This window comes from Triticum aestivum, chromosome 4D (assembly GCF_018294505.1).
Source record: "Triticum aestivum cultivar Chinese Spring chromosome 4D, IWGSC CS RefSeq v2.1, whole genome shotgun sequence".
Classification (NCBI taxonomy): domain Eukaryota; kingdom Viridiplantae; phylum Streptophyta; class Magnoliopsida; order Poales; family Poaceae; genus Triticum; species Triticum aestivum.
In genome coordinates this window covers 434,747,804-434,756,776 of record NC_057805.1, presented here as the reverse complement: position 1 = coordinate 434,756,776, position 8,973 = coordinate 434,747,804, and positions in this window count along the sequence as shown.

Here is an 8,973-nt window from a genome sequence, read left to right as displayed (position 1 = left end):
AGTTATCTCCTTGTTCACATAGTTGTGGAAATCCATCTTTTGGAAATCTCAATGGATTGTCGCTGAGTCAATCAGTCACCTCCTCACCTCTCCTTGATTTAATGATGAACCCTTGTTCGGAACTCGCTTCCATAGTTCATCTCCCGAGAATCTTCGATGTCGTTTCGACAATTTGTGTTGCACCTTTCTTCTCAGGCATCCTGAGTCTGAGTTATCCTGACACCAATCAGATCTGAATCTCGGCCAGATATGATGGTTGGAACATATTCCCAAGAGTTATAACATTGGTCTATTTATGACCCGGTAAGGTGATGTCATGCCTAACACACCTGGCCGGAGGACCTATTGTTATAAGTTTTCCTTTTTAGCAAGGTTAGCTATTCTTCCATGAGGAAATTGTAAGACTTACTCTATAAGTTGTTCCTGATGGATCCTTTGTGTATCCATGGCCTGATCTTACCTAATGACCATGTCAATGCTATCTCGAAGCATGTCTGTGGTACTCCGATCTTCAATAAAAACATTTGAAGCACAATGCTAAATTTTTGTTATCAATTATTCAAACAACGTTGTATGGGTAATGTCATGAAATTTCTCTCCCCTTACCTAAAGAGTTTTCTACATTATATCCTGTCATGGATATCATGCTCTGCTTGTCCTTGGGAAGGATATACCCTTGAAATATGTGTTTAAACACATTTTCCTTTCCATTGTTCTACTTAAACCTGATAATCATATTTTCCTTTCCATTGTTTGGTTTAGCCTTTCTTGTGATCTGTATGACCTAAGCAGTAATATTCTCCTGCTATTGTAAACACCTCAGTGTACAATTCTGTCAAAAAGACCCTATTACTATTGTTGATGACATTCGGTAACCACCGATGGACGAGAACTTTGTCTATTGGTCCGCCTCGTTCAACGAGCAGGAAAATGGTTCTCTTCATCCCTCGCCCTTGGTACCGATGTTGTTGCCGACATAACTGACAGGCTATCCTCTGACATGCCTTGCTTACATGATCGTGCAAGATGTCACCACCCTTCCTACTTTTAACCCACATGGTGGGCCCATAACCCACAGTTCCACAGGAACGAAACCTGACTCCTGTACAACCCCCGGTTTCCAAAGTTATTCCTCGCACGTGGCCTCAAATGTAATTCACGGGCCACCTTCCTAGTGATCTATTCTGGTAACAGACGCAATACTTAGTCTCGTTGCCCTGGACCCCTTTCGCACCTTGTTCAGACATCGAACGATTGCCTATCCGTTTAAAACGTCTCATGGTACCTTCTTACTTTGCTCTCGATATCTTCTAAAAGTTCAATTCGAGAGATACTTATGCTTCTTCCCCTGAGTTAACCGTCCGATGCCCAATCTTGTTAGAATCCGTCCTTATAAAGTTTTCCACTCTTATTCCTTCGTAAGTACGGGGAAGATCCTGACGGAAGGTCGGCAACTTCATCATGATGACCTGAAGCAGAGAAATGAAGACATCAATGTATTGGACCGGCCTCTTCGAGAAGAGCAAGCCAGGATGAGAAGACCTGCTAGATTCGTTACCAAACCTTCCCCCCTTTCACTACCTCTTAAATCTCGGGACGAGATTTCTTGTAGTGGAGGAGAATTGTGATGCCCGGATAATTAAGCTACAGTAATTCCACGCTAATGATGCCACGTCACCTCGGTTACTGTTGTTAATCTCGCGTTAGTTCGAAACCGATCCAAATTCAAATTTGAAAATCAAGGCAAACATCAAAAGTTTTCAAACTTTAAAACTAAAATGTTCGAGAGGTGACAAATAATGCGTAGGTAATTATTGGTGGAGAAAACATCTTTTTATAAAGTAGTTAAAGGCGCTAAATTAATAAAAAAGCGGTAGTAAAACTAATATTTAAATGTCTTTTAAATACTAAACAAATATAAACTAATTGTTTAGGTTGCCAAATCAATTATGGCAGTGTCATAAGTATTAGTACTAACTTAGGGGCTAGATTTATAATTTGTAAAACAAAGGTAAAAATAAACAGAAAAGAAATTGAAAAAAAGAAAGAAAAGGAAAACGAGCAAACGAAAAAAGGAAAAGAGAACAGGACCCCCCTGCTGGGCCAAGTGGCCCAGCTGGCCTCAGCCGCCCGAACGGGCTGGCCCACCCCGGTCCACCTCCCCTACTAACCCCCCCCCCCCGCTACCCCGTAACCCTAGCCCCACTCCCCAACTCTTCCCATCCCCGCGCATCTCCCTCGCTTCCCCGATCTGGATCGGGGGGAAACAGCGCCCTGACCCTGCCGCCTCACCCCTACGCCCCGTCGCCGGCTGGCGCCGCCCGTCTCCGCCGGCGCCTCCTCGTCACCTCCCCACACCGCCTCCTCTACCCTCCTCCCCGACCGGCCTCCTGGCGCCTCTGCTTCCTACCAGCGCCGCCCCGCCACTGCCGCCACGACCCCAACGCCAGCGCCACCCGGATTGCCACCTCGCCGGACGCCATTGCTGGACCCGCCTCCCGTCTCCTCCCGCACGGCGCCTACCCCCTCGACCCGTACTGGATCGGGGATCGACCCCGCGGCGCCCCAAGCCCCGACGTCGCGCCGTCGCCGCTCGCCGTCGTCTCCATCGCGTCGTCCTCGACCTCCACCCCGCGCCCACTGCCTCGTGCCCTACAACCCCTCGTGAGGCCCCCTCCTTCTCCTCTGCCTGCTCCCCGCGCCCCGCGCGCGCTCACCGCAGCCGCCGCCCTTGCTCTCCGCGCTGAAACCGCCTGCTCCCTGCCGTCTTCCCCCGAGCGCCTCAACGCGGGCACGTGTGCTCGTCCCTCGCCGCCGCGCCGCCCAGCGGCTTCCCTGCCATCCTCCTTTGCACTTCACGTTCCCCTGGCCGCAACTGCGAAGTGGCCACTCGCCCTGAGGCTGCCACCGGTGGTGGTCGTGGCCTCGTCCCCTTCCGGGCGAGTGCCCGATCGGCCTCCCCACTCCGCTTCGCCCCGTTAACAACCGTGCCCATTAGGCTCCCCCCGACCCAATGACAAGTGGGGCCCAGCCCCCTGGAACGTTAAAAAAAAGAAGAATTAAAAATAATAATAAATAAATAAAATATCAATTAATTAACTTAATTAATTCTGTTTAAATTAACTAATTAAGATTAATTAACCTAATTAACTACTGTTAATTAGCTAAGTAGTCCCTAACAGGTGGGACCCACCTGTCAGGTTGACCAGGTCAACGGTCAACGTTGACTGCTGACATCATGCTGACGTCATAATTACCTTTTTCTAATTAAATTAATTCTGTTAATTCTAGAAAAAGATAAAATCCTTTTTAAATTAATATAAAATGAACCGTAACTCGGATGGAAAAACTTTGTACATGAAAGTTGCTCAGAACGACGAGACGAATCCATATACGCAGCCCGTTCGTCCGCCACACATCCCTAACCTATCGAACACGCAACTTTCCCCCTTCGGTTCATCAGTCTGAAAATGCGAAACACCGGGGATACTTTCCCGGATGTTTCCCCCCTTCGCCGGTATCACCTCTTCCCGCGTTAGGGCACACCTAACACTGTTGTTTGCTTTGTCATGCATCATTATGCATCTATTTGCATTGTATTCATTTTTTTCTTCGCCCTCTTCTCTCCGGTAGACTACGAGACTGACGTCGCTGCTGCCCCGATCGACTACGGTGTTGACGACCCCTCCTTGCCAGAGCAACCAGGCAAGCCCCCCCTTGATCACAAGATATCGCCTATTCTTCTCTATACTGCTTGCATTAGAGTAGTGTAGCATGTTACTGATTTCCGTTAATCCTATCCTGATGCATAGCCTGACATTGTTGCTACAGTTGTTACCCTTACCTGCTATCCTACTGCTTAGTATAGGATGCTAGTGTTCCATCTGTGGCCCGACGCTCTTGTCTGTCTGCCATGCTATACTACTGGGCCGTGATCACTTCGGGAGGTGATCACGGGTATATACTATATACTTTATATACATGACACATGTCGTGACTAAAGTCGGGTCGGCTCGTTGAGTACCCGCAAGTGATTCTGATGAGGGGGCTGAAAGGACAGGTGGCTCCATCTCGTAGAGGTGGCCTGGGTTCCTGATGGCCCTCGACTTTTACTTTGTGGCGGAGCGACAGGGCAGGTTGAGACCACCTAGGAGAGAGGTAGGCCTGGCCCTGGTCGGCGTCCGCAGATACTTAACACGCTTAACGAGATCTTGGTATTTGATCTGAGTCTGGCCATTTGGTCTATACGCACTAACCAACTACGCGGGAACAGTTATGGGCACTCGACGTCGTGGTATCAGCCGAAGCTCTTCTTGACATCAGCGACGGAGCGGCGCGCGCCGGATTAGACTGGAACGCCTGCTAGGCTAGGTCTGCTTCCGGCCGCGTACGCAACGTGCAGGTGTGCAATGGGCGATGGGCCCAGACCCCTGCGCGCATAGGATTTAGACCGGCGTGCTGACCTCTCTGTTGAGCCTAGGTGGGGTTGCGACATGTTGATCTTCCGTGGCCGGGCATGACCCAGGAAAGTGTGTCCGGCCAAATGGGATCGAGCGTGTTGGGTTATGTGGTGCACCCCTGCAGGGAAGTTTATCTATTCGAATAGCCGTGTCCCTCGGTAAAAGGACGACCCGGAGTTGTACCTTGACCTTATGACAACTAGAACTGGATACTTAATAAAACACACCCTTCCAAGTGCCAGATATAACCCGGTGATCGCTCTCTAACAGGGCGACGAGGAGGGGATCGCCGGGTAGGATTATGCTATCCGATGCTACTTGGTGAACTTACCATCTACCCTCTTCTACATGCTGCAAGATGGAGGTGGCCAGAAGCGTAGTCTTCGACAGGATTAGCTATCCCCCTCTTATTCTGGCATTCTGCAGTTCAGTCCACCGATATGGCCCTTTACACATATACCCATGCATATGTAGTGTAGCTCCTTGCTTGCGAGTACTTTGGATGAGTACTCACGGTTGCTTTTCTCCCTCTTTTCCCCTTTCTATACCTGGTTGTCGCAACCAGATGCTGGAGTCCAGGAGCTAGAGATCCCGAGGATGATTCTACATGGAATTCGGCTTCCAGGAGTAGTTAGGAGGTCCCAGGCAGGAGGCCTGGCCATTTTGATCGTTGCTACTTTTGTGCTAGCCTTCTTAAGGCAAACTTGTTTAACTTATGTCTGTACTCAGATGTTGTTGCTTCCGCTGACTCGTCTATGATCGAGCACTTGTATTCGAGCCCTCGAGGCCCCTGGCTTGTATTATGATGCTTGTATGACTTATTTATGTTTTAGAGTTGTGTTGTGATATCTTCCCGTGAGTCCCTGATCTTGATTGTACACGTTTGCGTGCATGATTAGTGTACGGTCAAATCGGGGGCGTCACACCATGCGCCTAGGGTTGGGGGGGACCCTAAAGGGGGCGCCCCCTTGCTTGGGGGACAAGCCCCCTCCCCCTTGGCCGCCACCCCCCTCTAGATCTCATCTAGAGGGGCCGACCCCCTTTCCCCTTCTCCCTATAAATAGAGGGGTAGAGGGAGGGCTGCAGTACCACATCCAAGGCGCAGCCCCTCCCCTCCCCAACACCTCTCCTCCTCCGCGTGAGCTTGGCGAAGCCCTGCCGGAAAACTGGCACTCCACCACCACCACGCCGTCGTGTTGCTGTTGGAGCCTTCTTCCTCAACCTCTCCCTCCTCCTTGCTGGATCAAGGCGCGGGAGATGTCACCGGGCTGCACGTGTGTTGAACGCGGAGGCTCCGTTGTTCGGTGTTTGGATCGGATTCTGCCGCGATCTGAATCGCTACGTGTACGACTCCTCCAACCGCGTTCTTGCAACGCTTCCGCATCGCGATATTCAAAGGTATGAAGATGCACTCGCCTCTCGTTGCTAGTAAACTCCATAGATTGATCTTGGTGATGCGTAGAAATTTTTTAATTTCTGCAATGATCCCCAACAGTGGCATCATGAGCTAGGTCTATGCGTAGTTTCTATGCACGAGTAGAACACAAGTTGTTGTGGGCATCGATTTTGTCAATTTACTTGCCGTTACTAGTCTTATCTTGATTCGGCGGCATCGTGGGATGAAGCGGCCCAGACCGACCTTACACGTACGCTTACGTGAGACAGGTTCCACCGACTGACATGCACTAGTTGCATAAGGTGGCTAACGCGTGTCTGTCTCTCCCACTTTAGTCGGATCGGAGCTTCAGGCAGCGACGGAACGAAACGCGCGGGAGGAGGGCGGCTGCCGCCAAGGCGGCACAGGAGGAGGAGGCGGCGAAGGCGCACACCGACGCAGCGGCCAAGGCCCAAGCGGAGGCTGCGGCCGCGGCGATGGCGGAGGGGGCCTTGCTCGTCACCCCCCTACGCGTCGCGGCGCCTGAGGCCCCAGAGCCCCCGCCAGAGGAAGCCGGCGGCGATCAGCCGGGATTGGAGAGGGAGGACGACGTCGTCGTCCTGGAGAGGGAGGCGGCGCTGGCCCCGCCGATCGGTGCGACCCAAGGCGACCGGCCTAACTTGCCGCCTGCGCAATCGGCCGGGGGCGAGCCGGCCGCAAGGACGGATCTGGTGGTCCAGTCGCCCTTGCGCCAGCGCACGGGGAAGGCCGCGCCGGAGCCGCAGAAGGCCGCGGGCTCCAGCTCGTCGGCCCAGGACATGGAGTTGGCCAGCGCCAGCTCAGGGTGGACGCCGGGTGGAGGGACGGCTGTGGTGAACGTGGCAGCGCAGGACGTCCGGAACCGGCTTCAGGCCCAGGCTGCGGCGCTGAGGAAATATAATGACGAGTTCCTTGCGACGCGGGCGGCCATTCGGGTTAGTCTTCTTATCTTTGCTTTTTTGATCTTGGTTTCTTCCGAGGGGGCGCGTCAGCGCACCCACTGGGTGTAGTCCCCGAGTTACGAGTCGGCTGCTGAGCAGGCGGCTTGGAACTTCTTAGCGGGCCTTATTTTGCTATTCTTGTTCTCATTCGCTCCTCTGCCTGACTTGCAGGACTACCACAACCTTCGCGCGGCTGCCTTCAACTCCTAGGCTCGGGAGCTGACCCAGAAGACTGCTGACCTATCTAAGAGCCGGGGTAAGTGCTCCGTCTTTTATCTCACATGGGGGCGCGTCAGCACACCCACTGGGTGTAGTCCCCGAGATTCGGGCCGACTGCCGAGCAGTCGGGTCGGATCTTCCTTGACGACTTCTTCCTTATTGCTTCTTTCTTTTCTGCCATCCCTGCAGCGGCCAACGCCAGTCTGAGGGAACAGCTGGGCGGGGCTCGGGCCGCCCTCCGCGCTAAGGAGGCCGAGCTTGCCGCCTTGGCACAGGAGCGTGACCGCCTGGCCAAGAGGTTGGCCGACCAAGAGAAGGGCCACAAGGCGGCCCTGAAGGCGGTGCAGGACAGCGAGGCCGCCCTCCAAGCCGAGTATGAGACAGAGGCGGCCAGCTGGGCCGAAGCGAAGCAGACGCTGATCAACGGCTATGGTCAGATCGAAGACTTGGTTGACGGTAGGCCGCCTTCCTCTTCGTCCTTGCTTGCCGCTTGCCGTTTTAGCTCATTTTCTGACTTGGTGTTTTTCTCTTCTTTCTCTTTCTTTCTTGCGCAGAGTACTTCCCTGGCTACTCTACCGCTGCCAACCAGGTCGTCGAGGCCCACCACGAGGCGCGAAGGCAGGCTGGCGCCGAGATCGTGCCAAACGCTCGCCGGTCGCTGGAGGAGCAACTCTTGGCGATCCAGGCCCGCCTCCAGCCGGCTCATCGCATGCTCCGCCGGCTTCAGCGCGTTGGGGCACAGGTGTTAGCCGCCCTCTGGCCTGGTGAGGTGATTCCCCGCACCCCCCAGTCGGACCGCCGACTGGCTGGAGGTGGCGATCGGCCGCTTCGAGGCCTGGAAGGCTTCGGCGGCTCGGTCCGGCGCCAGGCGGGCGCTGGAGTTCGCCAAGGCCTGGTATCCCGAGCTTAGTCTGGACCAGCTGGCCACCTGGCGGTAGGAGGCCGACACGGAGCTGGAGCCGGCGCGGCCGGCTATCGTCCAGCGGGCTTTGGCGATCGCCGACTACACCGACACCAGCGTCTTCGCTCCTGAGGTGGACGACAACGGTGTTGCCCAGCCGGAGGAGTGGTTCGGGCTGAACCCGGCAGACGGCGAGGACTCGGCGGAGGAGATCGACTCCAGCGACGAGGGCGTGGAGGAGGAGGAGGGTGAAGACGTCGGGCCAGATGGTGGAGCGGCCGGTCAGCCTCAGCTTGACCGTGCCTCCAGCGACAAGGCGCGCGCGGGTGCACCGCCTGCAGCCGACGATGATCAAGCCGAGACCCGCCAGCCGGTCACTCCTCCAGCCGGTGGCGCCGTCTCCACCGACCAACCCGGCTCCCACACTGCGCCCTTAGTCTAGTCTGCTGCCTCTATTTTCCTGTTTCACCATTCTTGGAATAGTGTTTTGTTAAGTTTGCATAATTCCACCCACTGGGTGTATTCGAACTATATTGACTGCCGGCCGGTTTGGGGCCTTATGTGTAAATATAATTATTCATGCGTTTGGCTTTCCCTTGTTCTTTGCTTTTCATCCTTTGGCTGTTTCCTTTGCCGCCCTCCCTTGGTTGCCGCCTCCCCAGTCGGACAGTTGCTCTGCAATCTGCGGCTGGAGAAGTGCTTGGCCAGTTGGGAGGGCAAGTACTTTAGCTTTGTTGGATTTTAGCGAAGTGACTGGGAGACCGGCCAGCCGGCTATTTTGACAGCCAGTAGGCGTGGTTGGAGGCCGTCTTTGTGTTATATAAGTTTGTTAGTCCTTAGCCGTTTTTCGTGTGGGCATCCTTTCCTGCCTTTGGCTCTTGCCAGTCGAACAGTCGGTTCTTTCAACAAGAGAGGGCTCGGGTGTCGGCACACTACTTGTCTGACTTCAGGTAGAACTTTTAATACAACTTAAGGCAGCCAGTCCCCGGGCCGACTAGTCGAACCCGGTGCCAGACAGAAAATCAAATGTAATAATAC